General features: G+C 45.7%; 1 pseudogene; it reads right to left on the minus strand.

Annotated features, from left to right (window-relative positions):
* Positions 1–10,227: 10,227 nt before the first annotated feature.
* LOC139267626 (U2 spliceosomal RNA) lies at positions 10,228–10,457 on the minus strand (annotated as a pseudogene).
* Between the last annotated feature and the right edge of the window lie 7,767 nt (positions 10,458–18,224).

An 18,224-nucleotide genomic window follows, 5' to 3' on the forward strand; every position in this document is an offset into this window, starting at 1 on the left:
CTGAGTGCATCGGCGCAGTTTTCAGTGTCCGGTCTGTGCCGAATTGTGTAGTCATAGGCGTCTAACGTGAGTGCCCACCTCTGTATGTGGGCCGATGCATTCGCATTTATGGCCTTGTCAGCCAAATGGGATGTTAGGGGTCTGTGATCCGTCTCCAGCTCAAATTTCCTGCCAAACAGGTACTGGTACATTTTTTTTTTACTGCATATACACATGCTAGCGCTTCCTTTTCTACCATCCCGTAGCCCCTTTCTAACTGGGACAGACTTCTGGAGGCATAAGCTACCGGTTGTAACTGACCATTGGCATTCACATGTTGCAACACACACCCGACCCCATAGGACGATGCATCGCACGTTAAAATAAGTTTCTTACATGGGTCATATAACGTTAACAGTTTATTGGAGCATAACAAATTGCGTGCTCTATCAAATGCCCGTTCGTGGCTGTCCCCCGAGACCCAATCCCGACCTTTGCATAGGAGCATGTGTAGCGGCTCTAACAGCATGCTCCATTTGCGAAGAACTTTACCAAAATAGTTCAGGAGTCCCAGGAACGAACACAGCTCCGTCGTGTTAAGGGATCTGGGTGCTCTTTGGATCACTTCCGTTTTGGATGCAGTAGGTCTGATCCCGTCTGCTGTTACTCTCCTCCCCAGGAATTCTGCCTCTGGAGTTAAGGAGACTCACTTCGCCTTTTTCAGTCGCAGCCCTACCCGGTCCAGTCTGCGTAGCACCTCCTCCAGGTTGTGGAGGTGTTCTTCAGTATCACGACCCATGATGAGGATTTCGTCTTGAGAAACCACCGTCCTTGGAATCAACTTGAGGAGGCTTTCCATATTTCGCTGAAAGATCGCAGCTGCCGAACGAATCCCGAACGGACATCTGTTATACTCAAACAACCCCTTGTGTGTCGTGATGGTGGTCAGCTTCTTCGAGTCACTCACCAGCTCCTGGGCCATGTCAGCTGAGGTCAGGTCCAATTTTGAAAAAAGTGCGATGCTATCAGGTGGCAAAATGAGGTCCTCCGCTCTCGGTAGCGGGTACTGGTCTTGGAGTGACACCCGATTGATGGTGGCCTTGTAATCGCCACAAATCCTGACCGACCCATCCGCCTTAAGCACCAGCATGATCGGGCTCACCCAGTCACTGAATTTGACTGGCAAGGTGAAGCCTTCCCTCAGCAGGCAGTCCAATTCGCATTCTATTTTTTCCCGCATCACGTACGGCACCACTCTGGCCTTGTGGTGTACTGGCCTGGTGTCCGGGTTTATGTGAATCACTACCTTAGCCCCCATGAAAGTGCCGATGCCGGGTTGAAATAATGAGTCAAATTTGTCCAGGACCTGTGAGCATGATACTCGCTCCACAGAAGAAATTGCATTGACATCGCCCCATTTCATGTTCATGACAGCAAGCCAACTCCTCCCCAGTAGTGCGGGACCATCCCCCGGGACAATCCAGAGTGGCAACCTGTTCTCCGAATCTTTGTGGGTCATGACTACCGTGGTGCTGCCTAGCACCGGAATGATCTCCTTTGTATATGTCCGTAGCTTTGCGTCAATCGGCAATAATTTTGGCCTCCTGGCCTTGGACACCCGCAACCTTTTGAAATGTTTGATACTCATCAGGGACTGGCTGGCCCCCGTGTCTAGCTCCATCAATACTGGGATGCCATTGAGGAGCACTTTCATCATTATCGGTGGCGTCCTGGTATCGGAATTGTATATGTGCTCCACCTGAACTCGCTGAACTTCAGCTTCCAGCAATTTTCCCCCAGTATTCATTTGGTTTCGTAGGGCTTACATTGGGCCCATCCTCCTCGAACATCAAACTGGCTGCAGGCTTCCTGCACATATGCGCCAAGTGACCACTGACGTTGCAGTTTCTGCAGATATATTGCTGATACCTGCAAGCTCTGGCTGTGTGATGGCCTCGTTGTTGGAAACAAAAGGTCCATTACTGGTTGATCGTCTCTGACTGTCTCTGTAACTTTCCTTAAGTGCACCATTAACAGGTGTCGATGAACCCATTACTGGCTGCATTGTCCATTGCGATGGCCTGAATCGCCGTTCAGCTAGCCATTGTCTCTGTTGAATTCCCCGTTTGGGTTCAACTACATGCTGGGGCATGTCCGATTGCCCTTGTCTGCCTAGAGAACTGTGTGCCGTATTAACAATGTTGACTCCCTGGTCGTTTGCCGCATTTGAGCCAAGATTTTTGTCATACATCATTCTGGTCTCTTCCTCCCCTGAGATAAATGTCTGGGCTATCAGAGCCGCCGCTTCCAAGGTCAAGTCTTTGGTCTCAATCAGTTTCCTGAAAACCCCAGCGTGCCTGATGCCCTCAATAAAAAAATCTCGCAGCATCCCTGCTTTGCATGCATTTGGGAACTTAAATCGGCTCGCCAGTCACCGGAGATCTGCCACGAAGTCTGGAACGCTTTGCCCTTCTCGCCGCAGGTGCGTGTAAAACCGCTGTTTCGCCATGTGCATGCTGCTCGCTGGTTTAAGGTGTTCCCCATTCAACTTACTGAGCTCTTCGAACGTCTTGTCCGCCAGCTTCTCTGGCACTAGAAGGTCCTTCATCAGGGAGTATGTTCTGGATCCACAAACCATCAGGAGATGAGCCCTGCGTTTGTCGGCCGAATCCTGTCCCAACCATTCCTTAGTGACAAAACTTTGCTGTAGTCTCTCAATAAAGTCATCCCAATCATCACCAACACAGTACCTCTCTTCTGTGCTGCTAGTGGCCATGCTCGCGTGGTTTAAATCCCAGTTTCTCGTCACCAATGATATGTCCTTACTATACAGTATAAATGTACACAAGGCCCATACTTGAGAGAAGGTCACTCTGTGACCAGTTACCTTTTATTACCAAGACCTCAAGTGATGGTGGAGCTTCCCCTTTTATACCTGAAAGTCCAGGTTAGGAGTGTCTCCCACCAGTTCACCCCATTGTGGTCAATGTACTCAAGGTGTACAACTTGGGTCAGCTTGTACATGGGTTAAATGATAGTTGAATACATGACACTACCCTCCACCTCTCTCCTTCCCTTCGCCCCCTCACTTACTTGCCAGCTTCATTATACCTCTTGCGCTGCGTGATCAAGGTCCCCATAATTGATAGTGGAATTGTAATGTTCCCATTAAAGAATTTCCCTTTTAAGGGTGCCGGAAGTGGTACCTGCAATGACACCAATGTGTTTTGCAGGAGTACATTTCCCTTTTAAGGATGCCAGAAAGGGCACTGCTGCAGGGAGAAACGTCACACCAGTTACCTGTGGAATGCATTTCCTTTTTAAGGATGGCAGCGTGGGGCCCACAGAAGCAACAGTGTTCTTTATGAAGAATACGTGTACCGAATGTGCAGTGTGTACAGGTCCCTGTAGAGGACAAGCAATTCACAACAAGTCAAAATAATGGTTAGTGTGCTTAAGATTAATGTTTGGTTGGTTTGAGTGTTTAAGAGCAGTGTTTGGTTGGTAATAAATTAAGCGAATTATCAATCATATTACTGTCTCTACTTGTGCAAATGTGTTTAAAGGATAAAGAAGGAATTATCCAACAGTTGTAATGTAGGGAAAAACTGCAGCCAAATTGTGCACAGCAAGCTCCCACAAACAGTAACATGATCATTGACTAGATAATCTATGTGTTTTTATGATGTTGGTTGAGGAATAAATATTGGGCCCAGGACGCCAGGAAATTGTGTTAGGGAAATTGATGGGACTGAAGGCTGATAAATCCCCAGGGCCTGATAGATTGCATCCCAAAGTACTTAAGGAAGTGACCCTAGAAATAGTGGATGCATTGGTGATCATTTTCCACCAGTCTGTCGACTCTGGATCAGTTGCTATGGACTGGAGGGTAGCAAATGTAACACCACTTTTTAAAAAAGGAGAGAGAAAACAGGAAATTATAGACTGGTTAGCCTGACATCAGTAGTGGGGAAAATGTTGGAATCAATTATTAAAGATGAAATAGCAGCACGTTTGGAAAACAGTGACAGGATCGGTCCAGTCAGCATGGATTTATGACAGGGAAATCCTGCTTGACCAATCTTCTAGAATTTTTTGAGGATGTAACTAGTAGAGTGGACAAGGGAGAACCAGTGGATGTGGTGTATTTGGACTTTCAAGCGTCATATGACAAGGTCCCACACAATAGATTGGTGTGCGAAAGTAAAGCACATGGTATTGGGGGTAATGTATTGACGTGGATAGAAATGGTTGGCAGACAGGAAGCAGAGAGTCGGGATAAACGGGTCCTTTTCAGAATCGTGGGCTGCCGCAAGGCTTAGTGCTGGAACCCCAGCTATTTACATTATACATCAATGATTTAGATGAAGGAATTGAAGATATCTCTAAGTTTGCAAAAGACACTAAGCTGGATGATGGTGTGAGCTGTGAGAAGCATACTAAGAGGCTGCAGGGTGATTGGATAGGTTATTTGAGTGGGCAAATGCATGGCAGATGTGGATAAATGTGAGGTTATCCACTTCGGTGGCAAAAACATGAAGGCAGAATATTATCTGAATGGCGTCAGATTAGGAAAACGGGAGGTGCAACGAGACCTGGGTGTCATGGTACATCAGTCATTGAAGGTTGGCATGCAGGTGCAGCAGATGGTGAAGAAGGCAAATGGCATGTTGGCCTTCATAACTAGAGGATTTGAGTATAGGAGTAGGGAGGGCTTGCTGCAGCCTTGGTGAGGCCTCACCTGGAATATTGTGTTCAGTTTTGGTTTCCAAATCTGAGGAAGGACATTCTTGCTATTGAGGGAGTGCAGCAAAGGGTCACCAGACTGATTCCCGGGATGGCAGGACTGACATATGAGGAGAGACTGGATCGACCTGGCCTGTATTCACTGGAGTTTAGAAGAATGAGAGGGGATCTCATAGAAACATATAAAATTCTGACGAGACTGGACAGGTTAGATGCAGGAAGAATGTTCCCAATGTTGGGGGGAGTCCAGAACCAGGGGACACAGTCTAAGGATAAGGGGTAGGCCATTTAGGACCGAGATGAGGAGAAACATCTTCAATCAGAGAGTTGTTAACCTGTGGAATTCTCTTCCACAGAGTGTTGTTTATGCCAGTTCGTTAGGTATATTCAAGAGGGAGTTGGATATTGCCCTTATGGTTGAAGGGATCAAGGGATATTGAGAGAAAGCAGGAAAGGGATACTGAGGTGAATGATCAGCCATGATCTTTTTGAATGGTGGTGCAGGCTCAAAGGGCAGAATGGCCTGCTCCTGCACCTATTTTCTATGTTTCCATGTTTCTGTGTAACAGGCCTCATATGTGTTAGTCTGGAATTGACTGTTACTCCTCTTGAGCTGCAGCATTCAGGATGAATTGTGAACAACAAATATTTCTGACACCAGTATCTGGAACGAATATTCCACCATGATCTGTTGAACCTCATTTTGTTCAGAATCCAGTTCCTCAGAGCTTTACATTTCCTGATTCTTTCCGTCACCATCTCTTGCATCGAGTGACTGTCTTTTGCAGCAGAACTGCAATTGCCTCCCTCCACAGGGGATCTCCAGCATTTCTCGATCTGCTACAGCCCAGCACCAGGTCTGGGTAAGGTGGATGTTGCTGAGTGTGACTGTACATGTTCTACCTCTTTGGTGTTACTCTCCTGTCACTTGACCAGTACTGGGTATGTACTGTCAGGTAATGCGTGACATCTGAAGGACAGTCCTGGTCTTCAAAGAATAGCTGAAATAAAATAATTGAAGAGGTCAAAGATGGTAATTTCCTTCGGCTTGATGTCTCACACCTGCAATATTCCAACTGTAACCAAAAGAAAATGATAAATTAGGCTGGGCGCGGACAGGGGTTCCTCTCTAGAGGTTGCTGATTTACCTGCAGAGGTAGTGTCGCACCATCCCAGGGTCAGCTCCTGTGACTGGGATCTTTTCTGCTCTCATGCTGATCTCTGTGAGTATATGGAATGTATCTGAGTTCAGGCCAGTACTGGGTATATGATAGAAACAGCCAGTCTCAGTTAAATGCAGAGTAAAATTCCTTCTAAATTGTGCCATCAAACACTCACAGAACAGGTAGAGCACAGGTTAGGTACAGAGTAAAGCTCTCTCTACAATGTCCTATCAAACACTCCCAGGCCCGGTATAGCATGTGTTTGATACAGAGTATAGCCTTCCACTACACATGACCATCTAACAATCCCAGGCCAGGTACAGCACGAGTTAGATGCAGTGTAAATGTCTCCCTAAATTGGTTCATCAAACACAGCCAACTGAGATACACAGCATGTGTTAAATTCAGCGTACAACTCCTCTGACACTATCCAATGAAGCACACCAGCTCAGGAACAGCATGGGATGAATAGAGAATAAAAATCCATCTACATGTGAATGTCATGCAGTCACAGGTATGGCCAGCTTTACATATGAGTTAAGCTCGGTTGGATGTCACATCAAAGGCGGACCCTTATGGCATCTATCGAAGAAGCTCCCAGTAGATGGTTAGACTCTCACCTTGGCAAAATCCTGGTCTGATGAGATCCTCAGTAAAGTTCCTCACCTTTACAATCATTGTTGAGGCTTCTTGTTTCATCCCATCTTAGACATTAAGGGTCTTGGTCCCAGCAGATCTGCTCTGTGAATCCAGCGACATTTCTCCAGTCCCAGTTAGTGTGCTGATGATTTGAATCCTCTCTCTCCACCTTCCTGAGACACTGTTCACTCCATGAACATTTTAATATAAAAATTAATATTCATTCTAGAATCTGTAATTGGAATAGTCGGACTATTTTAGTGACTATGATTATTTTTAACGTGAATATATTAGTAATTAATGACATTTGGTTGACCTTACCTTAATATTAAATTGTTCTTTCCTTTCCCCTATTTATATGGACTAAACTCACTCGCAGTGTCAGCTGCCAAGTGCAGCTCCTCCCACAGTGACTCCCACTGATGATGTGTAACCAGGGGCATAAACCTGTCTCCAGGTGACATCACAAAGGAGCCCAAGCCCCTCCCACTCAAAGTACTCCAGGGTCACATGACCAGGCTCTTCTCCATGGTGTGCAATCTCACGGGGCATGAACGCAGGTTGTACATTCAGTCCCGTCTCCAACCCTGCTGCCATGTAGTGAGATTCCCAAATTACCACTTCTAAATTATGCCTTGCATCCTCCAAATGTGACATCCCACTATTCAATGTCCGCCATGGCTACCTCTTGCTTATACACCAGTGTCTCCACTCCCTTTAAATTGTATGTCTCTCCTGCTATGGCAGAGAGAGACAATTTGTGGAAATTGTGTTTGGGATGAGGCAAGGTTATTACAACATCCTTTATGCTTTGAAACAAGTCTATTCCCTGAAACAGGAAAGGCATTACAGGCAATAAGTGGAGGAATCTTCAGGGGTGTCAGAGTGGAATCATCGGAGCATTAATTGGAGGGTGCATCCTGGGCAATAATGGAGTGAAGCTCCCTCTATACTATCCCATCAAACACTCCCAGGCCAGATACAGCATGGGTTAGATACAGAATAAAGTTACATCTACCCTGTCCAATCAAACAGTCCCAGCGCAGGTACAGCAGGGGTTCAATCGAGTAACGCTCCCTGTACACTGTCCCATCAAACACTCCCGGGGCAGGTTCAGCACGGGTTAGATGCTGAATGAATCTTTGTCTAAATTGGTTCACACAATATACCAACTCAGATCAAGCCTGTTTTAAATGCAGCATACAGTTCTTCTGATGTGCATTAAAGTAGTTGAGGCTAATTCACTAAATATATTCAAAAGGGAGTTAGATGAAGTCCTTACTACTCGGGGGATCAAGGGTTATGGCGAGAAAGCAGGAAGGGGGTACTGAAGTTTCATGTTCAGCCATGAACTCATTGAATGGCGGTGCAGGCTAGAAGGGCTGAATGGCCTACTCCTGCACCTATTTTCTATGTTTCTATGTTTTCTATGGACCTGAAAGCTGGTGCTCCCCCCACATTTTTGTGGCCATTAGCGCCAACATTTTTCTGTGGCTGGGCCACCCCATATTCAGCTCCAAAAGTGAACAAATGGTTCCAGCACCAATGAACCCTTCCAAAGTGGATTTTTCAGCGGTGTGGCTGTCTTAATCTGAGTGTTATCACCACTGAGAAATTCAGCATGCAGGTAAGAGTTTCCAATGCCACCTGCTCCCTGGTCTTTTTAAAGGCCGGGGTTTGCAGCAAAGCCCTGAGGGGGGGAAGGAGGTTGGATGAGGTGCAAGAGTTGTAAGAGAGCCAACAGAGTCACTGATATGAAGCTGGAGACACTGATGGATGGTGTGGAGGACAGAAGAAGAATACTGTTTCCTGATGTGGGGAGACCAGACAGACCGCCAGTACATAATGCATGGAGGGAGATTGCAGGGGAGGTGTCAGGCACCTCCATATATGTGAGGACGCAGCCACCCAGGAGCGTGCTGGCCAGTCTGCACCCAGCCCTTCCAGGGTGGCAATGGGTCGACACCTCCTAGCTCTGGGGCGATGGGATCCTCCTCCTCCTCAGGTAGTACTGCTGGCTCGACCTCCAGCGACTGTCCCCTCATGATGGTCATGTTGTGCAGCTTGCGGCAGCCCATGACGATTATGGAGACTCATTGAGGAGAGTACTGCACGGTGCCACCATAACGGTCCAGGCACCGGAATCTCTGCTAAAGGATGTCTCTGCACTGCTCGATGATACACCTGGTGGCACAATGAGCATCATTGTAAGCAGGCTCTGCCACTGTCCTGGGGTACCACAGAGGAGTAAGCAGCCACAGGGGATATCCCTTGTCCCCAAGCAGCCAACCACAATCCTGATTCAGGCCGGTGAAGACAGCGGGCACACTGGTGTGGCACAGAATGAACGAATCAATGGCTGCTCCCTCCCTTGCCCACTGCCTGTCTGCATGGTGCTGACGGCGATGCCTTCTGCTGTGTGCCACCCTACTTCTGAGCAGGTGTACCAGGTGTCGCCCTCCCAACACTCCTCCCATCCTCAGGGTGAACCCTGCCAAGCAGCTCTCTGCAGCCCACTAAAGAGTCAGACCTGAAAGTTATACAAAAGTACAGAGCTATGTGAAAACCTCTGAGCAGCACTCAGCAGGTTTAATGGAACCAAAACAATTAATACAATTATATCAAGAGACAAATACTGCAGACCATGGAAAATGAAGTAAAAACAATAATAAGTAATAAAACTTTTTCAAAAGATAAATACTGCGGATGCATGCTGAAAAATGAAATAAAATCAATAGTAAGTAATAAAACTATTTACCTTCCAAAGGGCCCCAGCGATGTCGCGTTCGAGCACCGCATCGAAAACTTTGCGGGGGTACTGCCGGGAAAAGTCCGACCGTTTCCTCGGTGAAGTTCGCTGTCCTGGTGGCTTTTCAGCAGCCTGCACGCTGCTTCCCTCTCCGCTGGAAACTTCCCTTTCCAGCGGCTTCACCGCGCCCTTCCCGGCGGAGGTGAACACCGCTGAAATCCTCCCCGAGCTGAATATGGCTCGGGGAGGGAAAATTACCCGACTGCAGCGGCCCATCGATTTTCTCGATCGACTGCCCAAACTCCCCTTTGGGGACGGTGAATTTCGGGCCCACCAGCTCAGGTACTGCATTGTAAGAATACAAAATAAAACACCTTCTACATACAAGTGACAAGTATTCCCAGGTGAGGTATTGGCTGGCTTCACACACAGGTTAAGCTCAGGTCAAGTTGTCACATCAAAGGCCGAGCCTTATGGCATCTATCGAAGAAGCTCCCAATAGATGGTTAGACTTTCACCTCAGCAATATCCTGGACTGATGGGATCCTCAGTAAAGTTCCTCACCTTTACAATCATTGTTGAGGATTCTTGTTTCATCCCATCTTTGACATTGAGGGTCTTGGTCCCACCAGATCTGCTCTGTGAATCCAGCGACATTTCTCCAGTCCCAGTTAGTGTGATGATGATTTGAATCCTCTCTCTCCACCTTCCTGAGAACTGCTCACTCCATGAACATTTTAATATAAAAATTAATATTAATTATAGAATCTGTAATTGGAATACAGTCGGACTATTTTAGTGACTATGATTATATTTAACGTGAATATATTTTTTTTTTTAAATTCATGTCCAATCGTTATCCAATCGTTACAATTCTTTGTCAAACGCCAGAGGTCACCCTGCACCAGTCAAGGATCACTCTGCGCCAATGCTCTTAGCCAAAAGGCCTAGAGCCACTGCACCGTTCCTGGAAGTACTGCAATACCAGGTTCGTGCCATGGAGGTGGATGGGTCAGGTCCCCCACACACCTCCGTGGAGGTGGATGGGTCACCAATCCCACCCACCTCCTGTTTACAAAAATGTAAGCATATACCTTCCTGACCAGGGAGAAACCACCCGGAAGTCATGGTGGCTGGTCAGGTTAGTTATGCAGATCTTAGCCAAAAGGCCGAGAAGCGAATTTAACGTGAATATATTGGTAATTAATAACATTTAGTTGACCTTACCTTAATATTAAATTGTTGTTTCCTTTCCCCTATTTATATGGACGAAACTCACTCGCAGTTTTAGCTGCCAAGTGCAGCTCCTCCCACAGTGACTCCCACTGATGCTGTGCAACCAGGGGCGGAAACCTGTCTCCAGGTGACATCACAAAGGAGCCCAAGCCCCTCCCACGCTAGGTATTGCAGGGTCACATGACCAGGCTCTGCTCCTGGTGTGCAGTCTCACTGCGCATGAATGCAGGTTTTACATTCAGTCCCGTCTCCAACCCTGCTCCCACGTAGTGGGACTCCAGGCAGAGAGCACTGACTCCCAAAATTATCACTCCCATGCTACAAATGTGACATCCCACTATTCAATGGTTCCCATATCTACCTCTTGCTTTATACACCAGAAAGTCTCTGCTCTCGTGATATCAGCCAATGTGTCTTCCTCCTGCTCTGACAGAGAGGCAGTTCGCGGGAATGGGATATGCGATGAGGCAAGGATATTACAACATCCTATGTGCTCTGAAACAACTTTATTTTCTGAAAATGAAAGGTGTCAGAGGCTATAAATGAAGGGATCTTCAGGGATATCAAAGAGTGAGAACATCAGAACATTAATTGGAAGGTCTGGGAGGACAGATGCACAAACGTTAGAAACATAGAAAATAGGTGCAGGAGTAGGCCATTAGGCCCTTCGAGCCTGCACCACCATTCAATGAGTTCATGGCTGAACCTGCAACTTCAGTACCCCATTCCCCCATTTCTCGCCATACCCCTTAATCCCCCTAGTAGTAAGGACTACATCTAATTCCTTCTTGAATATATTTAATGAATTGGCCTCAGCAACTTTCTGTGGTAGAGAATTCCACAGGTTCACCACTCTCTTGGTGAAGAAGTTTCTCCTCATCTCAGTCCTAAATGTCTTACCCCTTATTCGTCGGCTGTGACCCCTGGTTCTGGACTTCCCCAACATTGGGAATATTCTTCCTGCATCTACCCTGTCTAAACCCGTCAGAATTTTAAACGTTTCTATGAGATCCCCTCTCATTCGTCTGAACTCCAGTGAATACAAGCTCAGTTGATCCAGTCTTTCTTGATATGTCAGTCCCGTCATCCCGTGAATCAGTCTGGTGAACCTTTGCTGCACTCCCTCAACACCAAGAATGTCCTTCCTCAAGTTAGGTGACCAAAATTGTACACAATACTCCAGGTGTGGCCTCACCAATGCCCTGTACAACTGTAGCAACACCTCCCTGCCCCTGTACTCAAATCCCCTCGCTATGAAGGCCAACATGCCATTTGCTTTCTTAACCGCCTGCTGTACCTGCATGCCAACCTTCAATGACTAATGTACCATGACACCCAGGTCTCGTTGCACCTCCCCTTTTCCTAATCTGTCACCATTCAGACAATAGTCTGTCTCTCTGTTTTTACCACCAAAGTGGATAACCTCACATTTATCCACATTATACTTCATCTGCCATGCATTTGCCCACTCACCTAACCTATCCAAGTCACTCTGCAGTCTCATAGCATCCTCTTCGCAGCTCACACTGCCACCCAACTTAGTGTCATCCGCAAATTTGGAGATACTACATTTAATCCCCTCGTCTAAATCATTAATGTACAATGTAAACAGCTGGTGCCCCAGCACAGACCCTTGCGGTACCCCACTAGTCACTGCCTGCCATTCTGAAAAGTACCCATTTACTCGTATACTTTGCTTCCTGTCTGCCAATCAGTTCTCAATCTACGTCAGCACACTATCCCCCATCCCATGTGCTTTAACTTTGCACATTAATCTCTTGTGTGGGACCTTGTCGAAAGCCTTCTGAAAGTCCAAATACACCACATCAACTGGTTCTTCCTTGTCCACTCTACTGGAAACATCCTCAAAAAATTCCAGAAGATTTGTCAAGCATGATTTCCCTTTCACAAATCCATGCTGACTTGGACCTATCATGTCACCTCTTTCCAAATGCGCTGCTATGACATCCTTAATAATTGATTCCATCATTTTACCCACTACCGATGTCAGGCTGACCGGTCTATAATTCCCTGTTTTCTCTCTCCCTCCTTTTTTAAAAAGTGGGGTTACATTGGCTACCCTCCACTCCATAGGAACTGATCCAGAGTCTATGGAATATTGGAAAATGACTGACAATGCATCCGCTATTTCTAAGGCCACCTCCTTAATACTCTGGGCTGTCGACCATCAGGCCCTGGGGATTTATCGGCCTTCAGTCCCATCAATTTCCCAACACAATTTCCCGACTAATAAGGAATTCTCTCAGTTCCTCCTTCTTACTAGACCCTCTGACCCCCTTTATATCCGGAAGGTTGTTTGTGTCCTCCTTAGTGAATACCGAACCAAAGTACTTGTTCAATTGGTCTGCCATTTCTTTGTTCCCACTTATGACTTCTCCTGATTCTGACTGCAGGGGACCTACGTTTGTCTTTACTAACCTTTTTCTCTTTACATATCTATAGAAGCTTTTGCAGTCCATTTTAATGTTCCCTGCAAGCTTCCTCTCGTACTATATTTTCCCTGCCCTAATCAAACCCGTCGTCCTCCCAGTCCCCGGGTTCGCTGCTATTTCTGGCCAATTTGTATGCCATTACCTTGGCTTTAATACTATCCCTGATTTCCCTTGATAGCCACGGTTGAGCCACCATCCGTTTTTTATTTTTACGCCAGACAGGGATGTACAATTGTTGTAGTTCATCCATGCGGTCTCTAAATGCCTGCCATTGCCCATCCACTGTCAACCCCTTAAGCATCATTCAACAATCTATCCTAGCCAATTCACGCCTCATACCTTCAAAGTTACCCTTCTTTAAGTTCTGGACCATCATCTCTGAATTAACTGTTTCATTCTCCATCCTAATGTAGAATTCCACCATATTATGGTCACTCTTCCCCAAGGGGCCTCGCACAACGAGATCGCTAATTAATCCTCTCTCATTACCCAACACCCAGTCAAAGATGGCCTCCCCCCTAGTTGGTTCCTCGACATCTTGTTCTAGAAAACAATCCCTTATGCACTCCAGGAAATCCTCCTCCACCGTATTGTGTCCAGTTTGGTTAGCCCAATCTATATGCATAGTGAAGTCACCTATGATAACTGCTGCATCTTTATTGCATGAACCCCAAATTTCCTGTTTAATGCCCTCCCCAACATCACTACTACTGTTTGGAGGTCTGTACACAACTCCCACAAGCGTTTTCTGCCCCTTGGTATTCCGTAGCTCCACCCATACCGATTCCACATCATCCAAGCTCCTCATCCAGGCCAACATCCCCAACATTGAAGCACTGACCACACTTGATCAGCTCCACTGGGCAGGCCACGTAGTTTGCATGCCAGACACGAGACTCCCAAAGCAACCGCGCTACTCGGAACTCTTCCAAAGTAAACAAGCCAAAGGTGGGCTGAGGAAACATTACAAGGACACCCTCAAAGCCTCCCTGATAAAGTGAAACATCCCAACTGACACCTGGGAGTCCCTGGCCATAGACCACCCTAAGTGGAGGAAGTGCATTCGGGAGGGCACTGAGCTCCTCGAGTATCGTCGCAGAAATCAAGCGCAGGCAGCGGAAGGAGTGTGCGGCAAACCAGGCTCCCTGTCCACCCTTTCCCTCAATGACTATCTGTCCCACCTGTGACAGAGACTGTGGTTCTCGTATTGGACTGTACAGCCACCTAAGAACTCATGGTATGAGTGGAAGCAAGTCTTCCTCGATTCCGAGGGACTGCCTATGATGATGATGAATTGGAAGGTGTATCATGGGCAATAATGGGGTACAGGTCCCTCTGTACTTGAATGTAGTGGGTATGATTAAGAAGTTTGCAGATGGAGATAAATTTGGCTTTGTGGTTGATAATGAAGAAGAAAGCTGTAGACTGCAGGAAGTTATCAACGAACTGGTCAGGTGGGTAGAACAGTGGCAAATGGAATTCAATCTGGAGAAGTGTGAGGTAATACATTTGGTGAGGGCTAACAAGCCAAGAGAATACACATTAAATGGTAGGACACTGAGAAGTGTAGATGAACAGAGGGTCCTTGAGGTACAGTTCACAGATCCCTGATGATAGAAGGCTAGGTAGATAAAGTGGTTAAAAAGGCATACGGAATACTTGCCTTTATTAGTCGAGGCATAGAATATAAGAGCAGGGAGGTTATGCTTGAACAGTATAAAACAATAGTTAGGGCACAGCTAGAGTACTGCGTGCAGTTCTGGTCACCACATTACAGGAAAGATGTGATTGCACTAGAGATGGTACAGAGGAGATTTACGAGGATATTGCCTGGACTGGAGAATTTTATCTATGAGGAAAGATTGGATAGGCTTGGTTTATTTTCTTTGGAACAGAGGAGACTGAGGGGAGATTTAAATTGAGGTGTATAAAATTATGAGGGGCCTAGAGAGAATGGATAGGAAGGACCTATTTCCCTTAGCAGAGAGGTCAACAACCACAGGGCATAGATTTAAAGTAATTGGTAGCAGTTTTAGAGGGGATTTGAGGGAACATTTCTTCACACAATGGATGGTGAGGGTCTGGAACTCACTGCCTGAAAGGGTGGTAGAGGCAGAAATCCTCACCACATTTAAAAACTGCTTGGATGTGCACTTGAAGTGCCGTAACCTACAGGACTATGGACCAAGAGCTGGAAAGTGGGATTAGGCTGGATAGCTCTTTGTCAACCGGCACAGATATGATGGGCCGAAATGGGCTACTTTCATGCTGTACATTTCTATGATTCTACTATCCCATCTAACACTCCCAGGCCAGGTACAGCATAGTTTAGAAACTGGGTATAGTGCCATCTACGCCGTCCCATCAAAACATCCAGGGTTAGGGTTAGATATATGCTAAATCTCCATCTACACTGGGGTTAGATATATGTTAAAGCTCCATCTACATTGGGGTTAGATATATGTTAAAGCTCCACCTACACTGGGGTTAGATATATGTTAAATCTCCATCTACACTGGGGTTAGATATATGTTAAAGCTCCATCTACACTGTCCCATCAAACATTCCCAGGCCAGGTTAAGCATGAGTTAGGTACAGAGTGAAGCTCTCTCTAAATTGGTTCACCAAGCACAGCCAACTCACATCCAGCACGTGCTAAATGCAGCATATGTGATATATTCTTTAGGACCTCGCAAACACACAAGACGTCACAAGATGGCTGTTAACTCAGGAACTTGTCAGGTGACCTGCATCTTTATTGCATTTACAGCAATAGCTGCATTACCACATTTGTCCACTGGGTAGAGCAGTAATCCACTATATGGAACTACATTACACTTCTCCCTCCTCAATGAAGAAGTAATTATAACAAACAATCATCATACATCACTTGCATGGTTATACATAACAAAAGATATGGGGCTAGACTTTCCCTAAAGCCCCCCACCGCCGGATTGCTGCCCAAAAAGATTCTTCAAATATCACTGGCGAAAAATTCCATAAAAAAGGGAAAAAATACCGCCCGGCGAGAAAATGAATCTTACACGTAGATTCTCGAGGGTTTCTCGGTGGTTAAATTGAAACTTGGCAAAATCGGCAGTTCTTACCAGAATAGACGGTAAGTACTCAAATTACGGTTGGCCCTAGGGAGGGGAGGGAAAGCTCAAAAAATAGTTTTTCAATGAAACAAAAAATAAAAAATAAGAAAACATTCTCAAGACCCTTTTTAACGTAATCATCATGAAAGAATTTTAAAATAATTATTAAAAAATCTTTAACTTACCTTTCTTTTCAGGGTAGTTACTGACCGTCCTGTTTCCGGCAGCTTTTTGTGGGTGGTTTTTTCGAGTTGATGTGGGACACCGTTGAGGTAAAACTTGGACCGTGGCAGTTTTCTCGGCGGTGCACACAGATACACGTGGGCCGTCTGCTCCCCAGCGGTATTTAGAAAATGTCGGCGGAACGGGTTCAAAAATGAAGAGGAAACTTTCACCGTGTGATTTTCCGCTGAAAAAGAGCTGTACCACCGAGAAAACTGTCGAAAATGAAGAGGAAAGTCTAGCCCATGGACTTATTTTGGCATATTTACAAATCAAACGTAACGACTGGTTTTCTGTTTCGAAGAGGATACCTTCGCTCTCGAACAGAACTTTCCAAACATGGTGTGGAACTTAGACTCATTCTAGGCTGAGCCTGAGAAAAGTTTTCCTCCAAGGGATGAACTTGATTTACATTTGAATTCTCTACAACTTCAGACTATTTGTCTGCCTGACTCGGACTCACACTTAAATTCTCACTTTCTCTTGGACGTGATTCTGAATCATTCCAACTTTCAACTCCTTCCACATCTGTTGGTGAAATATGATCAATGTGAACAAACCTAACACTCTCCATGATCAAACATCTTGACCAAATATGTGCGAGGACCACATATCTTCACCACTCTTCCTGGTAACCACTTTAACCATTTATGGTGATGGTTCTTCACTCTCACCTTCTGATTTAATTTCACACTTCCCTATTTTACTCCACCGCTATCATGATTCTCCTTCTGTCTTAATTGTTTCTCTTCTATTGGTAAAGGTTTCTAAATACCTAACCCCTGTAACACACAGTTCTTTGAGGTCAGGATCTATAAGAACAAAATACACACAGCACAGGTTTTGGCTCAACCAAGATTTGTTTGTTTTATTGACCATACATGCAATTACCTCCCCTATATAAATCATACAATTTATATTGGATTAACAAACCCCAGAATACAAACCCCTACGAAAGACTCATTTGCATCGGCACAATATGACAGTTAAACCCGTCCACGATTTGACTGTTACACATAAAGTTACCCAGACCCAATCATAAAACCCTTCTATGATTTGGCTGGAACAAACATACAATCACCAATTCCTCGGCTATCTTCTGAGGTTGACTGTAGGCCATTTTCTTCATTGCAGCTTGTGTCCCAAAGACACAGCGTTGGCTTCTGTTGCTGTTTCGATGCTGTTCCTGTACTGCTCTCTTGCCTTCGAAAATGGGTCTTCTTTATTCCAAAAACAAGCTTATGATCTCCAAACAGATTTCCTGTTCCCTCCTGTGATATTAGCTCTCCTGCTGTGCAACACAATGCAAAGCCTTCCTTGGTATTGATGGTTGACGAATGTTTGAATGTCCCAGTATCTTTTCAGACAGAAAACCATTGAAGATGTGAATGTCCCTTCATCTTTTCAGACAGAAAACCATTGAAGGTGTGTATATCCCTCTTCTGGTGCTTTGATGATGTCCAATCTCTCGATGAATCATAGTTTCACTGCAATGGCCAGGACCATCGAATGTTTGAATGGCATTGTCTGTGTTGATTGTCTCTCCCTGGCCCAGACAGGGGCATGGTCAGCTCTCCTGCTGCGTAACCTTCCTTGGTCTCCACAGTTGAGGAATGTGTGACTGTCCCTGTATCTTTTCAGACAGAAAACCATTGAAGGTGTGGATGTCTCTTTTGATGTCATTGTCTGTGTGGGTTAAGATTGATAGCAGATATCCTGTATCATTGTCTCTCATGATGTCTGATGGTTTGGCTGCAATGTTTGAATAGCAGCTTGTGTCCCTTTCATGAACAGCTCTTTTTGCAGGCCGGAATGCATTTCTGAGTTTTTATATTTAGTAGTCCAATTTTTACCGTTGTGGGGGTAGGAACGTATCCCACAACTGACTGTGCTAAGTTTGGTTTTAACAATGAGAACCTGGTTCATGGCTGTCGTTTGA

Source organism: Pristiophorus japonicus, chromosome 7 (assembly GCF_044704955.1).
Source record: "Pristiophorus japonicus isolate sPriJap1 chromosome 7, sPriJap1.hap1, whole genome shotgun sequence".
NCBI classification, from domain to species: domain Eukaryota; kingdom Metazoa; phylum Chordata; class Chondrichthyes; family Pristiophoridae; genus Pristiophorus; species Pristiophorus japonicus.